This window comes from Schistocerca cancellata, chromosome 3 (genome assembly GCF_023864275.1).
Source record: "Schistocerca cancellata isolate TAMUIC-IGC-003103 chromosome 3, iqSchCanc2.1, whole genome shotgun sequence".
NCBI classification, from domain to species: Eukaryota; Metazoa; Arthropoda; class Insecta; order Orthoptera; family Acrididae; genus Schistocerca; species Schistocerca cancellata.
The window spans coordinates 898,648,613-898,675,237 of NC_064628.1; positions in this window are offsets into that span (position 1 = coordinate 898,648,613).

Below are 26,625 nucleotides of genomic sequence, written 5' to 3' on the forward strand. Positions count from 1 at the left end.
AGTCTGTGTTTTGCACCTCTCCTCGGATTCGAGTAACAATATGTGACGCACAGTGGCAGGTTTATTGCATACCTTGGACCTACACATTGACATTGAAACACAGAAATTGCATCGCTATTGAATACTACAAGAAGCATTGCGCCATCTCTCAAGACTAGTAACGCTTTAAACAGTCTACGCTTTGCACCTCTCCTCGGAGTCGAGTAACAATATGCGACGCACAGTGGCAGGTTTATTGCCTCCCTTGGACCTTCACATTGACAATGAAACACAGAAACTGCATCGCTATTGAATACTACTGGAAGCATTGCGCCATCTCTATAGACAAGTAATGCTTTAAACAGACAGTGCTTTGCACCTCTCCTCGGAGTCGAGTAACAATATGCGACGCACAGTGGCATGTTTATTGCCTCCCTTGGACCTTCACATTGACATTGAAACACAGAAACAGCATCGCCATTGAATACTACTGGAAGCATTGCGCTATCTCTCATAACTAGTAACGCTTTAAACAGTCTGTGTTTGCACCTCTCCTCGGAGTCGAGTAACAAGATGCGACGCACAGTGGCAGGTTTATTGCCTCCCTTGGACCTTCACATTGACATTTAAACACAGAAACTGGATCGCTATTGAATACCACTGGAGGCATTGCGCCATCTCTCAAGACTAGTAATGCTTTAAACAGTCCGTGCTTTGCACCTCTTCTCAGAGTCGAGTAACAATATGCGACACACTGTGGCAGGTTTATTGCCTCCCTTGGACCTTCACATTGACATTGATACACAGAAACTGCAACGCTATTGAATACTACTGGAAGCATTGCGCCATCTCTCAAGACTAGTAATGCTTTAAACAATCAGTGCTTTGCACCTCTCCTCGGAGTCGAGTAACAATATTCGATGCGCAGTGGCAGGTTTATTGTATCAAATTGGACCTTCACATTGACATTGAAACACAGAAACTGCATCGCTTTGGAATACTACTGGAAGCATTGCGACATCTCTCAAGACTAGTAACGCTTTGAACAGTCTGTACTTTACACCTATCCTCCGAGTCGAGTAACAATATGCGACGCACAGTGGCAAGTTTATTGCCTCCCTTGGACCTTCACATTGACATTGGAACACAGAAACTGCATCGCTAGTGAATACTACTGGAAGCATTGCGCCATCTCTCAAGACTAGTAATACTTTAAACTGTCTGTGCTTTGCACCTCTCCTCGGAGTCGAGTAACAAGATGCGAAGCACAGTGGCAGGTTTATTGCCTCCCTTGGACCTTCACATTGACATTTAAACACAGAAACTGCATCGCTATTGAATACTACTGGAAGAATTGCGCCATCTTTCAAGACTAGTAATGCTTTAAACAGTCCGTGCTTTGCACCTCTTCTCAGAGTCGAGTAACAATATGCGACACACAGTGGCAGGTTTATTGCCTCCCTTGGACCTTCACATTGACATTGATACACAGAAACTGCAACGCTATTGAATACTACTGGAAGCATTGCGCCATCTCTATAGACAAGTAATGCTTTAAACAGTCTGAGCTTTGCACCTCTCCTCGGAGTCGAGTAACAATATGCGATGCACAGTGGCATGTTTATTGCCTCCCTTGGACCTTCACATTGACATTGAAACACAGAAACTGCATCGCTATAGAACACTACTGGAAGCATAGCGGCATCTCTCAAGACTAGTAACGCTATAAACAGTCTGTGCTTTGCACCTCTCCTCGGAGTCGAGTAACAATATGCAACGCACAGTGGCCTACCTTGGACCTTCACATTGACAATGAACCACAGAAACTGCATCGCTATTGAATACTACTGGAAGCGTTGCGCCATCACTCAAGACTAGTAACGTTTTAAACAGTCTGTGGTTTGCACCTCCCCTCAGAGTCGAATAACTATATGCGACGTACAGTGGCAGGTTTATTGAATACCTTGGACCTTCACATTGACATTGAAACACAGAAACTGCATCGCTATAGAATACTACTGGAAGCATTGCGCCATCTCTCCAGACTAGTAATGCTTTAAACAGTCTGTGCTTTGCACCTCTCCTCGCAGTCGAGTAACAATATGCGATGCACAGTGGCAGGTTTATTGCCTACCTTGGACCTTCACATTGACATTGAAACACAGAAACTGCATCGCTATAGAATACTACTGGAAGCATTGCGCCATCTCTCCAGACTAGTAATGCTTTAAACAGTCTGTGCTTTGCACCTCTTCTCGGAGTCGAGTAACAATATGCGACGCACAGTGGCAGGTTTATTGACTCCCTTGGACCTTCACATTGACATTGAAACACAGAAACTGCATCGCTATTGAATACTAATGGAAGCATTGCGCCATCTCTCAAAACCAATAACGCTTTAAACAGTCTATGATTTGCACCTCTCCCCTGAGTCGAGTAACAATATGCGACGTACAGTAGCAGGTATATTGTATCCCTTGGACCTACACATTGACATTGAAACACAGAAACTGCATCGCTATTGAATACTACAAGAAGCATTGCGCCATCTCTCAAGACTAGTAACGCTTTAAACAGTCTGTGTTTTGCACCTCTCCTCGGATTCGAGTAACAATATGTGACGCACAGTGGCAGGTTTATTGCATACCTTGGACCTACACATTGACATTGAAACACAGAAATTGCATCGCTATTGAATACTACTGGAAGCATTGCGCCATCTCTATAGACAAGTAATGCTTTAAACAGTCAGTGCTTTGCACCTCTCCTCGGAGTCGAGTAACAATATGCGACGCACAGTGGCATGTTTATTGCCTCCCTTGGACCTTCACATTGACATTGAAACACAGAAACAGCATCGCCATTGAATACTACTGGAAGCATTGCGCTATCTCTCATAACTAGTAACGCTTTAAACAGTCTGTGTTTGCACCTCTCCTCGGAGTCGAGTAACAAGATGCGACGCACAGTGGCAGGTTTATTGCCTCCCTTGGACCTTCACATTGACATTTAAACACAGAAACTGGATCGCTATTGAATACCACTGGAGGCATTGCGCCATCTCTCAAGACTAGTAATGCTTTAAACAGTCCGTGCTTTGCACCTCTTCTCAGAGTCGAGTAACAATATGCGACACACTGTGGCAGGTTTATTGCCTCCCTTGGACCTTCACATTGACATTGATACACAGAAACTGCAACGCTATTGAATACTACTGGAAGCATTGCGCCATCTCTCAAGACTAGTAATGCTTTAAACAATCAGTGCTTTGCACCTCTCCTCGGAGTCGAGTAACAATATTCGATGCGCAGTGGCAGGTTTATTGTATCAAATTGGACCTTCACATTGACATTGAAACACAGAAACTGCATCGCTTTGGAATACTACTGGAAGCATTGCGACATCTCTCAAGACTAGTAACGCTTTGAACAGTCTGTACTTTACACCTCTCCTCCGAGTCGAGTAACAATATGCGACGCACAGTGGCAAGTTTATTGCCTCCCTTGGACCTTCACATTGACATTGGAACACAGAAACTGCATCGCTAGTGAATACTACTGGAAGCATTGCGCCATCTCTCAAGACTAGTAATACTTTAAACTGTCTGTGCTTTGCACCTCTCCTCGGAGTCGAGTAACAAGATGCGAAGCACAGTGGCAGGTTTATTGCCTCCCTTGGACCTTCACATTGACATTTAAACACAGAAACTGCATCGCTATTGAATACTACTGGAAGAATTGCGCCATCTTTCAAGACTAGTAATGCTTTAAACAGTCCGTGCTTTGCACCTCTTCTCAGAGTCGAGTAACAATATGCGACACACAGTGGCAGGTTTATTGCCTCCCTTGGACCTTCACATTGACATTGATACACAGAAACTGCAACGCTATTGAATACTACTGGAAGCATTGCGCCATCTCTATAGACAAGTAATGCTTTAAACAGTCTGAGCTTTGCACCTCTCCTCGGAGTCGAGTAACAATATGCGATGCACAGTGGCATGTTTATTGCCTCCCTTGGACCTTCACATTGACATTGAAACACAGAAACTGCATCGCTATAGAACACTACTGGAAGCATAGCGGCATCTCTCAAGACTAGTAACGCTATAAACAGTCTGTGCTTTGCACCTCTCCTCGGAGTCGAGTAACAATATGCAACGCACAGTGGCCTACCTTGGACCTTCACATTGACAATGAACCACAGAAACTGCATCGCTATTGAATACTACTGGAAGCGTTGCGCCATCACTCAAGACTAGTAACGTTTTAAACAGTCTGTGGTTTGCACCTCCCCTCAGAGTCGAATAACTATATGCGACGTACAGTGGCAGGTTTATTGAATACCTTGGACCTTCACATTGACATTGAAACACAGAAACTGCATCGCTATAGAATACTACTGGAAGCATTGCGCCATCTCTCCAGACTAGTAATGCTTTAAACAGTCTGTGCTTTGCACCTCTCCTCGCAGTCGAGTAACAATATGCGATGCACAGTGGCAGGTTTATTGCCTACCTTGGACCTTCACATTGACATTGAAACACAGAAACTGCATCGCTATAGAATACTACTGGAAGCATTGCGCCATCTCTCCAGACTAGTAATGCTTTAAACAGTCTGTGCTTTGCACCTCTTCTCGGAGTCGAGTAACAATATGCGACGCACAGTGGCAGGTTTATTGACTCCCTTGGACCTTCACATTGACATTGAAACACAGAAACTGCATCGCTATTGAATACTAATGGAAGCATTGCGCCATCTCTCAAAACCAATAACGCTTTAAACAGTCTATGATTTGCACCTCTCCTCTGAGTCGAGTAACAACATGCGACGTACAGTGGCAGGTTTATTGTATCCCTTGGACCTTCACATTGACATTGAAACATAGAAACTGCATCGCTATTGAATAATACAAGAAGCATTGCGCCATCTCTCAAGACTAGTAACGCTTTATACAGTCTGTGTTTTGCACCTCTCCTCGGAGTCGAGTAACAATATGTGACGCACAGTGGCAGGTTTATTGTATACCTTGGAGCTTCACATTGACATTGAAACACGGAAACTGCATCGCTATTGAATACTACAAGAAGCATTGCGCCATCTCTCATGACTAGTAACGCTTTAAACAGTCTACGATTTGCATTTATCCTCGGAAACGAGTAACAATATGCGACGCACAGTGGAAGGTTTATTGCCTCCCTTGGACCTTTACATTGACATTGAAACACAGAAACAGCATCGCTATTGAACACTGCTGGAGGCATTGCGCATCTCTCAAGACTAGTAACGCTTTAAACAGTCTGTGCTTTGCACCTCTCCTCGGAGTCGAATAACAATATGTGACGCACAGTGGCAGGTTTATTGTATCCCTTGGACTTTCAAATTGACATTGAAACACAGAAACTGCATCGCTTTGAATACTATTGGAAGCATTGCGCCATCCCTCAAGACTAGTAATGCTTTAAACAGTCTGCGTTTTGCACCTCTTCTCGGAGTCGAGTAACAATATGTGACGCACAGTGGCAGCTTTATTGTATCCCTTGGACCCTCACATTGACATTGGAACACAGAAACTGCATCGCTATTGAATACTATTGGAAGCATTGCGCCATCTCTCAAGAGTAGTAACGCTTTAAACAGTCTGTACTTTGCACTTCTCCTACGAGTCGGGTAACAATATTCGATGCACAGTGGCAAGTTTATTGCCTCCCTTGGACCATCACATTGACATTGAAACACAGAAACTGCATCGCCATTGAATACTACTGGAAGCATTGCGTCATCTCTCAAGAGTAGTAACGCTTTAAACAGTCTGTGCTTTGCACCTCTCCTCGGAGTCGAGTAACAATATGCAACACACAGTGGCAGGTTTATTGCCTCCCTTGGACCTTCACATTGACGATGAAACACAGAAACTGCATCGCTATTGAATACTACTGGAAGCATTGCGCCATCTCTATAGACAAGTAATGCTTTAAACAGTCTGTGCTTTGCACCTCTTCTCGGAGTCGAGTAACAATATGCGACCCACAGTGGCATGTTTATTGCCTCTCTTGGACCTTCACATTGACATTGAAACACAGAAACTGCATCGCTATTGAATACTACTGGAAGCATTGCGCCATCTCTCAAGACTAGTAACGCTTAAAACAGTCTGTGCTTTGCACCGCTCCGCGGAGTCGAGTTACAATATGCGACGCACAGTGGAAGGTTTATTGTATCAAATTGGACCTTCACATTGACATTGAAACACAGAAACTGCATCGCTATTGAATACTCCTGGAAGCATTGCGTCATCTCTCAAGAGTAGTAACGATTTAAACAGTCTGTGCTTTGCACCACTCCTCGGAGTCGAGTAACAATATGCGACACACAGTGGCAGGTTTATTGCCTCCCTTGGACCTTCACATTTGCATTGAAACACAGAGACTGCATCGCTATTGAATACTATTGGAAGCATTGCGCCATCTCTCATAACTAGTAACGCTTTAAAGAGTCTGTGCTTTTGCACCTTTCCTCGGAGTCGAGTAACAATATGCGACGCATAGTGGCATGTTTATTGCCTCCCTTGGACCTTCACATTGACATTGAAACACAGAAACTGCATCGCTATTCAATACTACTTGAAGCATTGCGCCATCTCTCAAGACTAGTAACGCTTTCATCAGTCTGTGTTTTGCACCTCTCCTCGGAGTCGAGTAACAAGATGCGACGCACAGTGGCAGATTTATTGCCTCCCTTGGACCTTCACATTAACATTTAAACACAGAAACTGGATCGCTATTGAATACCACTGGAGGCATTGCGCCATCTCTCAAGACTAGTAATGCTTTAAACAGTCCGTGATTGGCACCTCTTCTCAGAGTCGAGTAACAATATACGACACGCAGTTGCAGGTTTATTGCCTCCCTTGGACTTTCACATTGACATTGAAACACAGAAACTGCATCGCTATTGAATACTAATGGAAGCATTGCGCCATCTCTCAAGACCAATAACACTTTAAACAGTCTATGATTTGCACCTCTCCCCTGAGTCGAGTAACAATATGCGACGTACAGTAGCAGGTATATTGTATCCCTTGGACCTTCACATTGACATTGAAACACAGAAACTGCATCGCTATTGAATACTACAAGAAGCATTGCGGCATCTCTCAAGACTAGTAACGCTTTAAACATTCTGTGTTTTGCACCTCTCCTCGGATTCGAGTAACAATATGTGACGCACAGTGACAGGTTTATTGTATACCTTGGACCTTCACATTGACATTGATACACAGAAACTGCATCGCTATTGAATACTACAAGAAGCATTGCGCCATCTCTCAAGACTAGTAACGCTTTAAACAGTCTACGCTTTGCACCTCTCCTCGGAGTCGAGTAACAATATGCGACGCACAGTGGCGGGTTTATTGCCTCCCTTGGACCTTCACATTGACATTGAAACACAGAAACTGCATCGCTATTGAATACTACTGGAAGCATTGCGACATCTCTCAAGACTAGCAACGCTATAAACAGTCTGTGTTTTGCACCTCTCCTCGGAGTCGAATAACAATATGTGACGCACAGTGGCAGGTTTATTGTATCCTTTGGGCTTTCAAATTGACATTGAATCACAGAAACTGCATCGCTTTGAATACTATTGGAAGCATTGCGCCATTTCTCAAGACTAGGAATGCTTTAAAACGTCTGTGTTTTGCACCTCTCCTCGGAGTCGAGTAACAATATGTGACGCACAGTGCCAGGTTTATTGTATCCCTTCGACCCTCACATTGACATTGGAACACAGAGACTGCTTCGCTATTGAATACTATTGGAAGCATTGCGCCATCTCTCAAGAGTAGTAACGCTTTAAACAGTCTGCACTTTGCACCTGTCCTACGAGTCGGGTAACAATATGCGACGCACAGTGGCAAGTTTATTGCCTCCCTTGGACCTTCCCATTGACATTGAAACACATAAACTGCATCGCTATTGAATACTACTGGAAGCATTGCGCCATCTCTCAAGACTAGTAACGCTTTAAACAGTCTGTGATTTGCACCACTCCTCGGAGTCGAGTAACAAAATCCGACGCACAGTGGCAGGTTTATGTATCCCTTGGACCTTCACATTGACATTGAAACACAGAAACTGCATCGCTATTGAATACTACTGGAAGCATTGCGCCATCTCTCATGACTAGTAACGCTCTAAACAGTCTGTGCCTTTGCACCTTTCTTCGGAGTCGAGTAACAATATGCGACGCATAGTGACATGTTTATTGCCTCCCTTGGACCTTCACATTGAAATTGAAACACAGAAACTGCATCGCTATTGAATACCACTGGAAGCATTGCGCCATCTCTCAAGACTAGTAACGCATTAAACAGTCTGTGCTTTGCACCTCTCCTCGGAGTCGAGTAACAAGATGCGACGCACAGTGGCTGGTTTATTGCCTCCCTTGGACCTTCACATTGACATTTAAACACAGAAACTGCATCGCTATTGAATACCACTGGAAGCATTGCGCCATCTCTCAAGACTAGTAATGCTTTAAACAGTCCGTGCTTTGCATCTCTTCTCAGAGTCGAGTAACAATATGCGACACACAGTGGCAGGTTTATTGACTCCCTTGGACATTCACATTGACATTGAAACACAGAAACTGCATTGCTATTGAATACTACTGGAAGCATTGCGCCATCTCTCAAGACTGGTAACGCTTAAAGCAGTCTTTGCTTTGCACCTCTCCGCGGAGTCGACTAACAATATGCGACGCACATTGGCAGGTTGATTGTATCAAATTGGACCTTCACATTGACATTGAAACACAGAAACTGCATCGCTATTGAATACTACTGGAAGCATTGCGCCATCTCTCAAGAGTAATAACGCTTTAAACAGTCTGTGCTTTGCACCTCTCCTCGGAGTCGAGTAACAATATGCGACACACAGTGGCAGGTATATTGCCTCCCTTGGACCTTCACATTGACAATGAAACACAGAAACTGCATCGCTATTGAATACTACTGGAAGCATTGCGCCATCTCTATAGACAAGTAATGCTTTAAACAGTCTGTGCTTTGCACCTCTCCTCGGAGTCGAGTAACAATATGCGACGCACAATGGCATGTTTATTGCCTCCCTTGGACCTTCATATTGACATTGAAACACAGAAACTGCATCGCTATTGAATACTACTGGAAGCATTGCGCCATCTCTCATGACTAGTAACCCTTTAAACAGTCTGTGTTTGCACCTCTCCTCGAAGTCGAGTAACAAGATGCGTCGCACAGTGGCAGGTTTATTGCCTCCCTTGGACCTTCACATTGACATTTAAACACAGAAACTGGATCGCTATTTAATACCACTGGAGGCATTGCGCCATCTCTCAAGACTAGTAATGCTTTAAACAGTCCGTGCTTTGCACCTCTTCTCAGAGTCGAGTAACAATATGCGACACACAGTGGCAGGTTTATTGCCTGCCTTGGACCTTCACATTGACATTGAAACACAGAAACTGCATCGCTATTGAATACTACTGGAAGCATTGCGCCATCTCTCAAGACTAGTAACGCTTAAAACATTCTGTGCCTTGCACCTCTCCGCGGACTCGAGTAACAATATGCGACGCACAGTGGCAGGTTTATTGCCTCCCTTGGACCTTCACATTCACATTGAAACACAGAAACCGCAACGATATTGAATACTACTGGAACCATTGCGTCATCTCTATAGACAAGTAATGCTTTAAGCAGACTGTGCTATGCACCTCTCCTCGGAGTCGAGTAACAATATGCGACGCACAGTGGCATGTTTATTGCCTCCCTTGGACCTTCACATTGACATTGAAACACAGAAACTTCATCGCTATTGAACACTAGTGGAAGCATAGCGACATCTCTGATGACTAGTAACGCTATAAATAGTCTGTGCATTGCACCTCTCCTCGGAGTCGAGTAACAATATGCGACGCACAGTGGCAGGTTTGCTGAGTCCCTTGGACCTTCACATTGACATTGAAACACAGAAACTGCATCGCTATTGAATACTACTGGAAGCGTTGCGCCACCTCTCAAGACTAGTAACGTTTTAAACTGTCTGTGGTTTGCACCTCCCCTCCGAGTCGAGTAACTATATGCGACGCACAGTGGCTGGTTTATTGTATACCTTGGACCTTCACATTGACATTGAAACACAGAAACTGCATCGCTATAGAATACTACTGGAAGCATTGCGCCATTTCTCAATACTAGTAACGCTTTGAACAGTCTGTGCTTTGCACCACTCCTCGGAGTCGAGTAACAAAATGCGACGCACAGTGTCAGGTTTATTGCCTCCCTTGGGCCTTCACATTGACATTGAAACACAGAAACTGCATCGCTATTGAATTCTACTGGAAGCATTGCGCCATCTTTCAAGACTAGTAACGCTTTAAACAGTCTGTGCTTTGCACCTCTCCTCGGAGTCGAGTAACAGTATGCGACGCACAGTGGCAGGTTTATTGCCTCCCTTGGACCTTCACATTGAAATTGAAACACAGAAACTGCATCGCTATGGAATACTACTTGAAGCATTGCGACATCTCTCAAGAGTAGTAACGCTTTAAACAGTCTGTACTTTGCACCACTTCCAACGATTCGAATAACAATATGCTCATGCATCCAACTTGCTCACAATTATAAAACAGAGAAGAATGTAACAGAAAACTGAGGATCTATTAGGTGACGATCAGTTTGACGTCAAGAAACGTAAAGGGATTAAGGAGGAAGTTCTTACATTGTGGTTGATAACTGAAGCAAGACTCATCAGGTTATGTTCATAGAATTTAGAATAGAGTTTATTGCCTTCCCTGGACCTTCACATTGACATTGAAACACAGAAACTGCATCGCTATTGAATACTACTGGAAGCATTGCGCCATCTCTCAAGACTAGTAATGCTTTAAACAGTCTGTGCTTTGCACCTCTCCTTGGAGTCAAGCAACAATAAGTTGCGCACAGTGGCGGGTTTATTGTATCCCTTGGACCATCACATTGACACTGAAACACAGAAACTGCATCGCTATTGAATACTACTGGAAGCATTGCGGCATCTCTCAAGACTAGTAATGCTTCAAACAGCCAGTGCTTTGCACCTCTCCTCGGAGTCCAGTAACAATATGCGATGCGCAGTGACAGGTTTATTGTATCAAATTAGACCTTCACATTGACATTGAAACACAGAAACTGCATCGCTATTCAACACTATAGGAAGCATTGCGACATGTCTCAAGACTAGTAACGCTTTAAACAGTCTACGCTTTACACCTCTCCTCGGAGTCGAGTAACAATATGCGACGCACAGTGGCAGGTTTAATGTATCCCTTGGACCTTCACATTGACATTGAAACACAGAAACTGCATCGCTATAGGATACTACTGGAAGCATTGCACCATCTCTCAAGACTAGTATTGCTTTAAACAGTCTGTGCTTTGCACCTCTCCTCGGAGTCGACTAACAATATGCGTCGCAAAGTGGCAGGTTTATTGTATCCCTTCGACCTTCACATTGATATTGAAACACAGAAACTGCATCGCTATTGAATACTACTGGAAGCATTGCGACATCTCTCAAGACTAGTAACACTTTAAACAGTCTGTGCTTTGCACCTCTCCTCGGAGACGAGTAACAATATGCGACGCACAGTGGCAGGTTTATTTTATCCCTTGGACCTTCACATTGACATTGAAACACAGAAACTGCATCGCTATTGTATGCTACTGGAAGCATTGCGCCATCGCTCAAGACTAGTAATGCTTTGAACAGTCTGTGCTTTTCACCTCTCCTCGGAGTCAAGTAACAATATGTGACACACAGTGGCAGGTTTATTGTATCCCTTGGACCTTCACATTGACATTGAAACACAAAAACCGAATCGCTATTGAATACTACTCGAAGCATTGCGCCATCTCTCAAGACCAGTAATGCTTTAAACAGTCAGTGCTTTGCACATCTCCTCGGTGTCGAGTAACAATATGCGACCCACAGTGGCAGGTTTATTGTATCACTTGGACCTTCACATTGACATTGAAACACATAAAACTGCATCGCTATTGAATACTATTGGAAGTATTGCGCCATCTCTCAAGAGTAGTAACGCTTTAAACAGTCTGTACTTTGCACCTCTCCTCCGAGTCGAGTAACAATAGGCGACGCACAGTGGCAGGTTTATTGTATCCCTTGGACCTTCACATTGACATTGAAACACAGAAACCGCATCGCTATTGAATACTACTGGAAGCATTGCGCCATCTCGCAAGACTAGTTATGCTTTAAACAGTCAGTGCTTTGCACTTCTCCTCGGAGTCGAGTAATGATATGCGACGCACAGTGGCAGGTTTATTGTATCCCTTGGACCTTCACATTGACATTGAAAAACAGAAACTGCATCGCTATTTAATACTACTGGAAGCATTGCGCCATCTCTCAAGAGTAGTAACGGTTTAAACAGTCTGTGCTTTGCACCTCTCCTCGGAGTCGAGTAACAATATGCGACGCACAGTGGCAGGTTTCTTGTATCCCTTGGACCTTCACATTGACATTGAAACACAGAAACTGCATCGCTATTGAATACTACTGGAAGCATTGCGCCATCTCTCAAGACTAGTAATGCTTTAAACAATCAGTAATTTGCACCTCTCCTCGGAGTCGAGTAACAATATTCGATGCGCAGTGGCAGGTTTATTGTATCAAATCGGACCTTCACATTGACATTGAAACACAGAAACTACATCGCTTTGGAATACTACTGTAAGCATTGCGACATCTCTCAAGACTAGTAACGCTTTGAACAGTCTGTACTTTAGACCTCTCCTCCGAGTCGAGTAACAATATGCGACGCACAGTGGCAAGTTTATTGCCTCCCTTGGACCTTCACATTGACATTGAAACACAGAAACTGCATCGCTAGTGAATACTACTGGAAGCATTGCGCCATCTCTCAAGACTAGTAATACTTTAAACTGTCTGTGCTTTGCACCTCTCCTCGGAGTCAAGTAACAATATGTGACACAGAGTGGCAGGTTTATTGTATCCCTTGGACCTTCACATTGACATTGAAACACAGAAACTGCATCGCTATTGAATACTACTGGAAGCATTGCGCCATCTCTCAAGACTAGTAATGCTTTAAACAGTCAGTGCTTTGCACCTCTCCTCGGAGTCGAGTAACAATATGGGACGCGCAGAGGCAGGTTTATTGTATCGCTTGGACCTTCACATTGACATTGAAACACAGAAACTGCATCGCTATTGAATACTACTGGAAGAATTGCGCCATGTCTCAAGACTAGTAATGCTTTAAACAGTCAGTGCTTTGCACCTCTCCTCGGATTCGAATAACAATGTGCGATGTGCAGTGGCAGGTTTATTGTATCGCTTGGACCTTCACATTGACATTGAAACACAGAAACTGCATCGCTATTGAATTCTACTGGAAGCATTGCGCCATCTCTTATGACTAGTAATGCTTTAAACAGTCTGTGCTTTGCACCTCTCCTCGGAATCAAGTAACAATATGTGACGCACTGTGGCAGGTTTATTGTATCCCTTCGACCCTCACATTGACATTGAAACACAGAAACTGCATCGCTATTGAATACTACTGGAAGCATTGCGCCATCTCTCAAGACTAGTAATGCTTTAAACAGTCTGTGCTTTGCACCTCTCCTCGGAGTCGACTAACAATATGCGACGCAAAGTGGCAGGTTTATTGTATCACTTGAACCTTCACATTGACATTGAAACACAGAAACTGCAGCGCTATTGCATACTACTGGAAGCATTGCGCTATCTCTCAAGACTAGTAATGCTTTAAACAGTCTGTGCTTTGCACCTCTCCTCGGAGTCGAGTAACAATATGCGACGCACAGTGGCAGGTTCATTGTATCCCTTGGACATTCACATTGACATTGATACACAGAAACTGCATCGCTATTGAATACTACTGGAAGCATTGCGCCATCTCTCAAGACTAGTAATGCTTTAAACAATCAGTGCTTTGCACCACTCCTCGGAGTCGAGTAACAATATTCGATGCGCAGTGGCAGGTTTATTGTATCAAATTGGACCTTCACATTGACATTGAAACACAGAATCTGCATCGCTTTGGAATACTACTGGAAGCATTGCGACATCTCTCAAGACTAGTTATGCTTTAAACAATCTGTGCTTTGCACCTCTCCTCGGAGTCGAGTAACAATATGCGACGCACAGTGGCAGGTTTATTGTATCCCTTGGACCTTCACATTGACATTGAAACACAGAAACTGCATCGCTATTGAATACTACTGAAAGCATTGCGCCATCTCTCATGACTAGTAATGCTTTAAACAGTCTGTGCTTTGCACCTCTCCTCGGAATCAAGTAACAATATGTGATGCACAGTGGCAGGTTTATTGTATCCCTTCGACCCTCACATTGACATTGAAACACAGAAACTGCATCGCTATTGAATACTACTGGAAGCATTGCGCCATCTCTCAAGACTAGTAATGCTTTAAACAGTCTGTGTTTTGCACCTCTCCTCGGAGTCGACTAACAATATGCGACGCAAAGTGGCAGGTTTATTGTATCCCTTGGACCTTCACATTGACATTGAAACACAGAAACTGCATCGCTATTGAATACTACTGGAAGCATTGCGCCATCTCTCAAGACTAGTAATGCTTTAAATTGTCTGTGCTTTGCACCTCTCCTCGGAGTCGAGTAACAATATGCGACGCACAGTGGCAGGTTTATTGTATCCCTTGGACATTCACATTGACATTGAAACACAGAAACTGCATCGCTATTGAATACTACTGGAAGCATTGCGCCATCTCTCAAGACTAGTAATGCTTTAAACAATCAGTAATTTGCACCTCTCCTCGGAGTAGAGTAACAATATTCGATGCGCAGTGGCAGGTTTATTGTATCAAATTGGACCTTCACATTGACATTGATACACAGAAACTGCATCGCTTTGGAATACTACAGGAAGCATTGCGACATCTCTCAAGACTAGTAACGCTTTGAACAGTCTGTACTTTACACCTCTCCTCCGAGTCGAGTAACAATATGCGACGCACAGTGGCAAGTTTATTGCCTCCCTTGGACCTTCACATTGACATTGAAACACAGAAACTGCATCGCTAGTGAATACTACTGGAAGCATTGCGCCATCTCTCAAGACTAGTAATACTTTAAACTGTCTGTGCTTTGCACCTCTCCTCGGAGTCAAGTAACAATATGTGACGCAGAGTGGCAGGTTTATTGTATCCCTTGGACCTTCACATTGACATTGAAACACAGAAACTGCATTGCTATTGAATACTACTGGAAGTATAGCGCCATCTCTCAAGACTAGTAATGCTTTAAACAGTCAGTGCTTTGCACCTCTCCTCGGAGTCGAGTAACAGTATGCGACGCGCAGAGGCAGGTTTATTGTATCGCTTGGACCTTCACATTGACATTGACACACAGAAACTGCACCGGTATTGAATACTACTGCAAGAATTGCGCCATCTCTCAAGACTAGTAATGCTTTAAACAGTCAGTGCTTTGCACCTCTCCTCGGATTCGAATAACAATGTGCGACGTGCAGTGGCAGGTTTATTGTATCGCTTGGACCTTCACATTGACATTGAAACACAGAAACTGCTTCGCTATTGAATTCTACTGGAAGCATTGCGCCATCTCTTATGACTAGTAATGCTTTAAACAGTCTGTGCTTTGCACCTCTCCTCGGAATCAAGTAACAATATGTGACGCACAGTGGCAGGTTTATTGTATCCCTTCGACCCTCACATTGACATTGAAACACAGAAACTGCATCGCTATTGAATACTAATGGAAGCATTGCGCCATCTCTCAAGACTAGTAATGCTTTAAACAGTCTGTGCTTTGCACCTCTCCTCGGAGTCGACTAACAATATGCGACGCAAAGTGGCAGGTTTATTGTATCCCTTGGACCTTCACATTGACATTGAAACACAGAAACTGCATCGCTATTGAATACTACTGGAAGCATTGCGCCATCTCTCAAGACTAGTAATGCTTTAAACAGTCTGTGCTTTGCACCTCTCCTCGGAGACGACTAACAATATGTGACGCAAAGTGGCAGGTTTATTGTATCCCTTGAACCTTCACATTGACATTGAAACACAGAAACTGCATCGCTATTGAATACTACTGGAAGCATTGCGCCATCTCTCAAGACTAGTAATGCTTTAAACAATCAGTGCATTGCACCTCTCCTCGGAGTCGAGTAACAATATGCGATGCGCAGTGGCAGATTTATTGTATCAAATTGGACCTTCACATTGACATTGAAACACAGAAACTGCATCGCTATTTAATACTACTGGAAGCATGTCGACATCTCTCAAGACTAGTAACGCTTTGAACAGTCTGTACTTTACACCTCTCCTCCGAGTCGAGTAACAATATGCGACGCACAGTGGCAAGTTTATTGCCTCCCTTGGACCTTCACATTGACATTGAAACACACAAACTGCATCGCTAGTGAATAGTACTGGAAGCATTGCGCCATCTCTCAAGACTAGTAATACTTTAAACAGTCTGTGCTTTGCACCTCTCCTCGGAGTCAAGTAACAATATGTGACGCACAGTGGCAGGTTTATTGTATCACTTGGACCTTCACATTGACATTGAAACACAGAAACTGCATCTGTATTGAATACTATTGGTAGCATTGTCCCATCTCTTAAGAGAAGTAACGCTTTAAACAGTCTGTGCTTTGAACCTCTCCTCGGAGTCGAGTAACAATATGCGACACACAGGGGCAGGTTTATTGTATCCCTTAGACTTTCACATTGACATGGATACACAGAAACTGCATCGCTATTGAAATACTATTTGAAGCATTGCGCCATCTCTCAAGAGTAGTAACGCTTTAAACAGTCTGTACTTTGCACCTCTCCTCCGAGTCGAGTAACAATATGCGACGCACAGTGGCAAGTTTATTGCCTGCCTTGGACCTTCAAATTGACATTGAAACACAGAAACCGCATCGCTATTGAATACTACTGGAAGCATTGCGCCATCTCTCAATACTAGTAACGCTTTAAACAGTCTACGCTTTGCACCTCTCCTCGGAGTCGAGTAACAATATGCGACGCACAGTGGCAGGTTTATTGTATCCCTTGGACCTTCACATTGACATTGAAACACAGAAAATGCATCGCTATTGAATTCTATTGGAAGCATTGCGCCACCTCTCAAGAGTAGTAGCGCTTTAAACAGTCTGTACTTTGCACCTCTCCTCCGAGTCGAGTAACAATTTGCGACGAACAGTGGCAAGTTTATTGCCTCCCTTGGACCTTCAGATTGACATTGAAACACAGAAACTGCATCGCTATTGAATACTACTGGAAGCACTGCGCCATCTCTCAAGACTAGTAATGCTTTAAACAGTCTGTGCTTTGCACCTCTCCTCGGAGTCAAGTAACAATATGTGACGCACAGTGGCAGGTTTATTTTAACTCTTGGACCTTCACATTGACATTGAAACACAGAAACTGCATCGCTATTGAATACTACTGGAAGCATTGCACCATCTCTCAAGGCTAGTAATGCTTTAAACCGTCTGTGCTTTGCACCTCTCCGCGGAGTTGACTAACAATATGCAACGCATAGTTGCAGGTTCATTGTATCTCTTGGACCTTCACATTGACATTGAAACACAGAAACTGCATCGCTATTGAATACTACTGGAAGCATTGCGCCATCTCTCAAGACTAGTAACGCTTTAAACAATCAGTAATTTGCACCTCTCCTCGGAGTCAAGTAACAATATTCGATGCGCAGTGGCAGGTTTATTGTATCAAATTGGACCTTCACATTGACATTGATACACAGAAACTGCATCGCTTTGGAATACTACAGGAAGCATTGCGACATCTCTCAAGACTAGTAACGCTTTGAACAGTCTGTACTTTACACCTCTCCTCCGAGTCGAGTAACAATATGCGACGCACAGTGGCAAGTTTATTGCCTCCGTTGGACCTTCACATTGACATTGAAACACAGAAACTGCATCGCTAGTGAATACTACTGGAAGCATTGCGCCATCTCTCAAGACTAGTAATACTTTAAACTGTCTGTGCTTTGCACCTCTCCTCGGAGTCAAGTAACAATATGTGACGCAGAGTGGCAGGTTTATTGTATCCCTTGGACCTTCACATTGACATTGAAACACAGAAACTGCATTGCTACTGAATACTACTGGAAGTATAGCGCCATCTCTCAAGACTAGTAATGCTTTAAACAGTCAGTGCTTTGCACCTCTCCTCGGAGTCGAGTAACAATATGCGACGCGCAGAGGCAGGTTTATTGTATCGCTTGGACCTTCACATTGACATTGAAACACAGAAACTGCATCGCTATTGAATACTACTGCAAGAATTGCGCCATCTCTCAAGACTAGTAATGCTTCAAACAGTCAGTGCTTTGCACCTCTCCTCGGATTCGAATAACAATGTGCGACGTGCAGTGGCAGGTTTATTGTATCGCTTGGACCTTCACATTGACATTGAAACACAGAAACTGCTTCGCTATTGAATTCTACTGGAAGCATTGCGCCATTTCTTATGACTAGTAATGCTTTAAACAGTCTGTGCTTTGCACCTCTCCTCGGAATCAAGTAACAATATGTGACGCACAGTGGCAGGTTTATTGTATCCCTTCGACCCTCACATTGACATTGAAACACAGAAACTGCATCGCTATTGAATACTACTGGAAGCATTGCGCCATCTCTCAAGACTAGTAATGCTTTAAACAGTCTGTGCTTTGCACCTCTCCTCGGAGTCGACTAACAATATGCGACGCAAAGTGGCAGGTTTATTGTATCCCTTGGACCTTCACATTGACATTGAAACACAGAAACTGCATCGCTATTGAATACTACTGGAAGCATTGCGCCATCTCTCAAGACTAGTAATGCTTTAAACAGTCTGTGCTTTGCACCTCTCCTCGGAGACGACTAACAATATGTGACGCAAAGTGGCAGGTTTATTGTATCCCTTGAACCTTCACATTGACATTGAAACACAGAAACTGCATCGCTATTGAATACTACTGGAAGCATTGCGCCATCTCTCAAGACTAGTAATGCTTTAAACAATCAGTGCATTGCACCTCTCCTCGGAGTCGAGTAACAATATGCGATGCGCAGTGGCAGATTTATTGTATCAAATTGGACCTTCACATTGACATTGAAACACAGAAACTGCATCGCTATTTAATACTACTGGAAGCATGTCGACATCTCTCAAGACTAGTAACGCTTTGAACAGTCTGTACTTTACACCTCTCCTCCGAGTCGAGTAACAATATGCGACGCACAGTGGCAAGTTTATTGCCTCCCTTGGACCTTCACATTGACATTGAAACACACAAACTGCATCGCTAGTGAATAGTACTGGAAGCATTGCGCCATCTCTCAAGACTAGTAATACTTTAAACAGTCTGTGCTTTGCACCTCTCCTCGGAGTCAAGTAACAATATGTGACGCACAGTGGCAGGTTTATTGTATCACTTGGACCTTCACATTGACATTGAAACACAGAAACTGCATCTGTATTGAATACTATTGGTAGCATTGTCCCATCTCTTAAGAGAAGTAACGCTTTAAACAGTCTGTGCTTTGAACCTCTCCTCGGAGTCGAGTAACAATATGCGACGCACAGGGGCAGGTTTATTGTATCCCTTTGACTTTCACATTGACATGGATACACAGAAACTGCATCGCTATTGAAATACTATTTGAAGCATTGCGCCATCTCTCAAGAGTAGTAACGCTTTAAACAGTCTGTACTTTGCACCTCTCCTCCGAGTCGAGTAACAATATGCGACGCACAGTGGCAAGTTTATTGCCTGCCTTGGACCTTCAAATTGACATTGAAACACAGAAACCGCATCGCTATTGAATACTACTGGAAGCATTGCGCCATCTCTCAATACTAGTAACGCTTTAAACAGTCTACGCTTTGCACCTCTCCTCGGAGTCGAGTAACAATATGCGACGCACAGTGGCAGGTTTATTGTATCCCTTGGACCTTCACATTGACATTGAAACACAGAAAATGCATCGCTATTGAATTCTATTGGAAGCATTGCGCCACCTCTCAAGAGTAGTAGCGCTTTAAACAGTCTGTACTTTGCACCTCTCCTCCGAGTCGAGTAACAATTTGCGACGAACAGTGGCAAGTTTATTGCCTCCCTTGGACCTTCAGATTGACATTGAAACACAGAAACTGCATCGCTATTGAATACTACTGGAAGCACTGCGCCATCTCTCAAGACTAGTAATGCTTTAAACAGTCTGTGCTTTGCACCTCTCCTCGGAGTCAAGTAACAATATGTGACGCACAGTGGCAGGTTTATTTTAACTCTTGGACCTTCACATTGACATTGAAACACAGAAACTGCATCGCTATTGAATACTACTGGAAGCATTGCACCATCTCTCAAGGCTAGTAATGCTTTAAACCGTCTGTGCTTTGCACCTCTCCGCGGAGTTGACTAACAATATGCAACGCATAGTTGCAGGTTCATTGTATCTCTTGGACCTTCACATTGACATTGAAACACAGAAACTGCATCGCTATTGAATACTACTGGAAGCATTGCGCCATCTCTCAAGACTAGTAACGCTTTAAACAATCAGTAATTTGCACCTCTCCTCGGAGTCGAGTAACAATATTCGATGCGCAGTGGCAGGTTTATTGTATCAAATTGGACCTTCACATTGACATTGATACACAGAAACTGCATCGCTTTGGAATACTACAGGAAGCATTGCGACATCTCTCAAGACTAGTAACGCTTTGAACAGTCTGTACTTTACACCTCTCCTCCGAGTCGAGTAACAATATGCGACGCACAGTGGCAAGTTTATTGCCTCCCTTGGACCTTCACATTGACATTGAAACACAGAAACTGCATCGCTAGTGAATACTACTGGAAGCATTGCGCCATCTCTCAAGACTAGTAATACTTTAAACTGTCTGTGCTTTGCACCTCTCCTCGGAGTCAAGTAACAATATGTGACGCAGAGTGGCAGGTTTATTGTATCCCTTGGACCTTCACATTGACATTGAAACACAGAAACTGCATTGCTACTGAATACTACTGGAAGTATAGCGCCATCTCTCAAGACTAGTAATGCTTTAAACAGTCAGTGCTTTGCACCTCTCCTCGGAGTCGAGTAACAATATGCGACGCGCAGAGGCAGGTTTATTGTATCGCTTGGACCTTCACATTGACATTGAAACACAGAAACTGCATCGCTATTGAATACTACTGCAAGAATTGCGCCATCTCTCAAGACTAGTAATGCTTTAAACAGTCAGTGCTTTGCACCTCTCCTCGGATTCGAATAACAATGTGCGACGTGCAGTGGCAGGTTTATTGTATCGCTTGGACCTTCACATTGACATTGAAACACAGAAACTGCTTCGCTATTGAGTTCTACTGGAAGCATTGCGCCATCTCTTATGACTAGTAATGCTTTAAACAGTCTGTGCTTTGCACCTCTCCTCGGAATCAAGTAACAATATGTGACGCACAGTGGCAGGTTTATTGTATCCCTTCGACCCTCACATTGACATTGAAACACAGAAACTGCATCGCTATTGAATACTACTGGAAGCATTGCGCCATCTCTCAAGACTAGTAATGCTTTAAACAGTCTGTGCTTTGCACCTCTCCTCGGAGTCGACTAACAATATGCGACGCAAAGTGGCAGGTTTATTGTATCCTTTGGACCTTCACATTGACATTGAAACACAGAAACTGCATCGCTATTGAATACTACTGGAAGCATTGCGCCATCTCTCAAGACTAGTAATGCTTTAAACAGTCTGTGCTTTGCACCTCTCCTCGGAGTCGACTAACAATATGCGACGCAAAGTGGCAGGTTTATTGTATCCCTTGAACCTTCACATTGACATTGAAACACAGAAACTGCATCGCTATTGAATACTACTGGAAGCATTGCGCCATCTCTCAAGACTAGTAATGCTTTAAACAATCAGTGCATTGCACCTCTCCTCCGAGTCGAGTAACAATATGCGATGCGCAGTGGCAGATTTATTGTATCAAATTGGACCTTCACATTGACATTGAAACACAGAAAATGCATCGCTATTGAATACTACTGGAAGCATTGCGCCATCTCTCAAGACTAGTAACGCTTTAAACAGTCTGTGCTTTGCACCTCTCCTCGGAGTCGAGTAACAAGATGCGACGCACAGTGGCAGGTGTATTGCCTCCCTTGGACCTTCATATTGACATTTAAACACAGAAACTGCATCGCTATTGAATACTACTGGCAGAATTGCGCCATCTTTCAAGACTAGTAATGCTTTAAACAGTCCGTGCTTTGCACCTCTTCTCAGAGTCGACTAACAATATGCGACACACAGTGGCAGGTTTGTTGCCTCCCTTCACCTTCACATTGACATTGAAACACACAAACTGCATCTGTATTGAATACTATTGGTAGCATTGTCCCATCTCTTAAGAGAAGTAACGCTTTAAACAGTCTAAACTTTGCACCTCTCCTCCGAGTCGAGTAACAATATGCGACGCACAGTGGCAGGTTTATTGCCTCCCTTCGAACTTCACATTGACATTGAAACACAGAAACTGCATCGCTATTGAATACTACTGGAAGCATTGCGACATCTCTCAAGACTAGTTACGCTTCAAACAGTCTATGCTTTGCACCTCTCCTCGGAGTCGAGTAACAATATGCGACGTACAGTCGCAGGTTTATTGTATTCCTTGGACCTTCACATTGACATTGAAACACAGACACTGCATCGCTTTGAATACTAGTGGAAGCATTGCGCCATCGCTCAAGACTAGTAATGCTTTAAACAGTCTGTGCTTTGCACCTCTCCTCGGAGTCAAGTAACAATATGTGACGCACAGTGGCAGGTTTATTGTATCCCTTGGACCTTCACATTGACATTGGAACACAGAAACAGCATCGCTATTGAATACTATTGGAAACATTGCGCCATCTCTCAAGAGTAGTAACGCTTTAAACAGTCTGTGCTTTGAACCTCTCCTCGGAGTCGAGTAACAATATGCGACGCACAGGGGCAGGTTTATTGTATCCCTTTGACTTTCACATTGGCATTGATACACAGAAACTGCATCGCTATTGAAATACTATTTGAAGCATTGCGCCATCTCTCAAGAGTAGTAACGCTTTAAACAGTCTGTACTTTGCACCTCTCCTCCGAGTCGAGTAACAATATGCGACGCACAGTGGCAAGTTTATTGCCTGCCTTGGACCTTCAAATTGACATTGAAACACAGAAACCGCATCGCTATTGAATACTACTGGAAGCATTGCGCCATCTCTCAATACTAGTAGCGCTTTAAACAGTCTGTACTTTGTACCTCTCCTCCGAGTCGAGTAACAATTTGCGACGAACAGTGGCAAGTTTATTGCCTCCCTTGGACCTTCAGATTGACATTGAAACACAGAAACTGCATCGCTATTGAATACTACTGGAAGCACTGCGCCATCTCTCAAGACTAGTAATGCTTTAAACAGTCTGTGCTTTGCACCTCTCCTCGGAGTCAAGTAACAATATGTGACGCACAGTGGCAGGTTTATTGTATCCCTTGGACCTTCACATTGACATTGAAAGACAGCAACTGCATCGCTATTGAATACGACTGGAAGCATTGCGCCATCTCTGAAGACTAGTAATGCTTTAAACAGTCAGTGCTTTGCACCTCTCCTCGGAGTCGAGTAACAATATGCGACGCGCAGTGGCAGGTTTATTGTATCGTTTGGACTTTCATATTGACATTGAAACACAGAAACTGCATCGCTATTGAATACTACTGGAAGCATTGCGCCATCTCTCAAGACTAGTAATGCTTTAAACAGTCTGGGCTTTGCACCTCTCCTCGGAGTCAAGTAACAATATGTGACGCACAGTGGCAGGTTTATTGTATCACTTGCACCATCACATTGACATTGAAACACAGAAACTGCATCTCTATTGAATACTATTGGAAGCATTGCGCCGTCTCTTAAGAGTAGTAACGCTTTAAACAGTCTTTACTTTGCACCTCTCCTCTGAGTCGAGTAGCAATATGCGACATACAGTGGCAAGTTTATTGCCTCCCTTGGACCTTCACATTGACATTGAAACACAGAAACAGCATCGCTATTGAATACTACTGGAAGCATTGCGCCATCTCTCAAGACTAGTAATGCTTTAAACAGTCTGTGCTTTGCACCTCTCCTTTGAGTCAAGTAACAATATGTGACGCACAGTGGCAGGTTTATTGTATCCCTTGGACCTTCACATTGACATTGAAACACAGAAACTGCATCGCTATTGAATGCTACTGGAAGCATTGCGCCATTTCTCAATACAAGTAACGCTTTAAACATTCTGTGTTTTGCACCTATACCCGGAGTCGAGTAACATTATGCGACGCACAGTGGCAGGTTTAATGCCCCCCTTCGATCTTCACATTGACATTGAAACACAGAAACTGCATCGCCATTGAATACTACTGGAAGCAATGCGCCATCTCTCAACACTACTAACGCTTTAAACAGTCTATGCTTTGTACCTCTCCTCGGAGTCGAGTAACAATTTGCGACGTACAGTGGCGGGTTTATATTATCCCTTGGACCTTCACATTGACATTGAAACACAGAAACTGCATCGCTATTGAATACTAATGGAAGCATTGCGCCTTCTCTCAAGACTAGTTTGCTTTGAACAGTCAGTGCTTTGCACCTCTCCTCGGAGTCGAGTAACAATATGCGATGCGCAGTGGCAGGTTTATTGTATCAAATTGGACCTTCACATTGACATTGAAACACAGAAAATGCATCGCTATTGAATACTAATGGAAGCATTGCGCCATCGCTCAAGACTAGTAATGCTTTAAACAGTCTGTGCTTTGCACCTCTCCTCGGAGTCAAGTATCAATGTGTGACGCACAGTGGCAGGTTTATTGTATCCCTTGGACCTTCACATTGACATTGGAACACAGAAACTGCATCGCTATTGAATACTATTGGAAACATTGCGCCATCTCTCAAGAGTAGTAAAGCTTTAATCAGTCTGTGCTTTGCACCTCTCCTCGTAGTCGAATATCAATATGTGACGCACAGAGGCAGGTTTATTGCCTACCTTGGACCTTCAAATTGACTTTGAAACACAGAAACTGCATCGCTTTGAATACTACTGGAAGCATTGCGCCATCTCTGAAGACTAGTAATGCTTTAAACAGTCTGTGTTTTGCACCTCTCCTCGGAGTCGAGTAACAATATGTGACGCACAGTGGCTGGTTTATTGTATCTCTTGGACCCTCACATTGACATTGAAACACAGAAACTGCATCACTATTGAATACTACTGGAAGCATTGCACCATCTCTCAAGGCTAGTAATGCTTTAAACCGTCTGTGCTTTGCACCTCTCCGCGGAGTTGACTAACAATATGCAACGCAAAGTTGCAGGTTCATTGTATCTCTTGGACCTTCACATTGACATTGAAACACAGAAACTGCATCGCTATTGAATACTGCTGGAAGCATTGCGACATCTCTACAGACTAGTAACACCTTAAACAGTCTACGCTTTGCACCTCTCCTCAGAGTCGAGTAACAATATGCGACGCACAGGGGCAGGTTTATTGTATCCCTTTGACCTTCACATTGACATTGAAACACAGAAACTGCATCGCTATTGAGTACTATTGGAAACATTGCGCCATCTCTCAAGAGTAGTAACGCTTTAAACAGTCTGTACTTTGCACCTCTCCTCAGAGTCGAGTAACAATATGCGACGCACAGTGGCAAGTTTATTGCCTCCCTTGGACCTTCACATTGACATTGAAACACAGAAACTGCATCGCTAGTGAATACTACTGGAAGCATTGCGCCATCTCTCAAGACTAGTAATACTTTAAACTGTCTGTGCTTTGCACCTCTCCTCGGAGTCAAGTAACAATATGTGACGCAGAGTGGCAGGTTTATTGTATCCCTTGGACCTTCACATTGACATTGAAACACAGAAACTGCATTGCTACTGAATACTACTGGAAGTATAGCGCCATCTCTCAAGACTAGTAATGCTTTAAAGAGTCAGTGCTTTGCACCTCTCCTCGGAGTCGAGTAACAATATGCGACGCGCAGAGGCAGGTTTATTGTATCGCTTGGACCTTCACATTGACATTGAAACACAGAAACTGCATCGCTATTGAATACTACTGCAAGAATTGCGCCATCTCTCAAGACTAGTAATGCTTTAAACAGTCAGTGCTTTGCACCTCTCCTCGGATTCGAATAACAATGTGCGACGTGCAGTGGCAGGTTTATTGTATCGCTTGGACCTTCACATTGACATTGAAACACAGAAACTGCTTCGCTATTGAGTTCTACTGGAAGCATTGCGCCATCTCTTATGACTAGTAATGCTTTAAACAGTCTGTGCTTTGCACCTCTCCTCGGAATCAAGTAACAATATGTGACGCACAGTGGCAGGTTTATTGTATCCCTTCGACCCTCACATTGACATTGAAACACAGAAACTGCATCGCTATTGAATACTACTGGAAGCA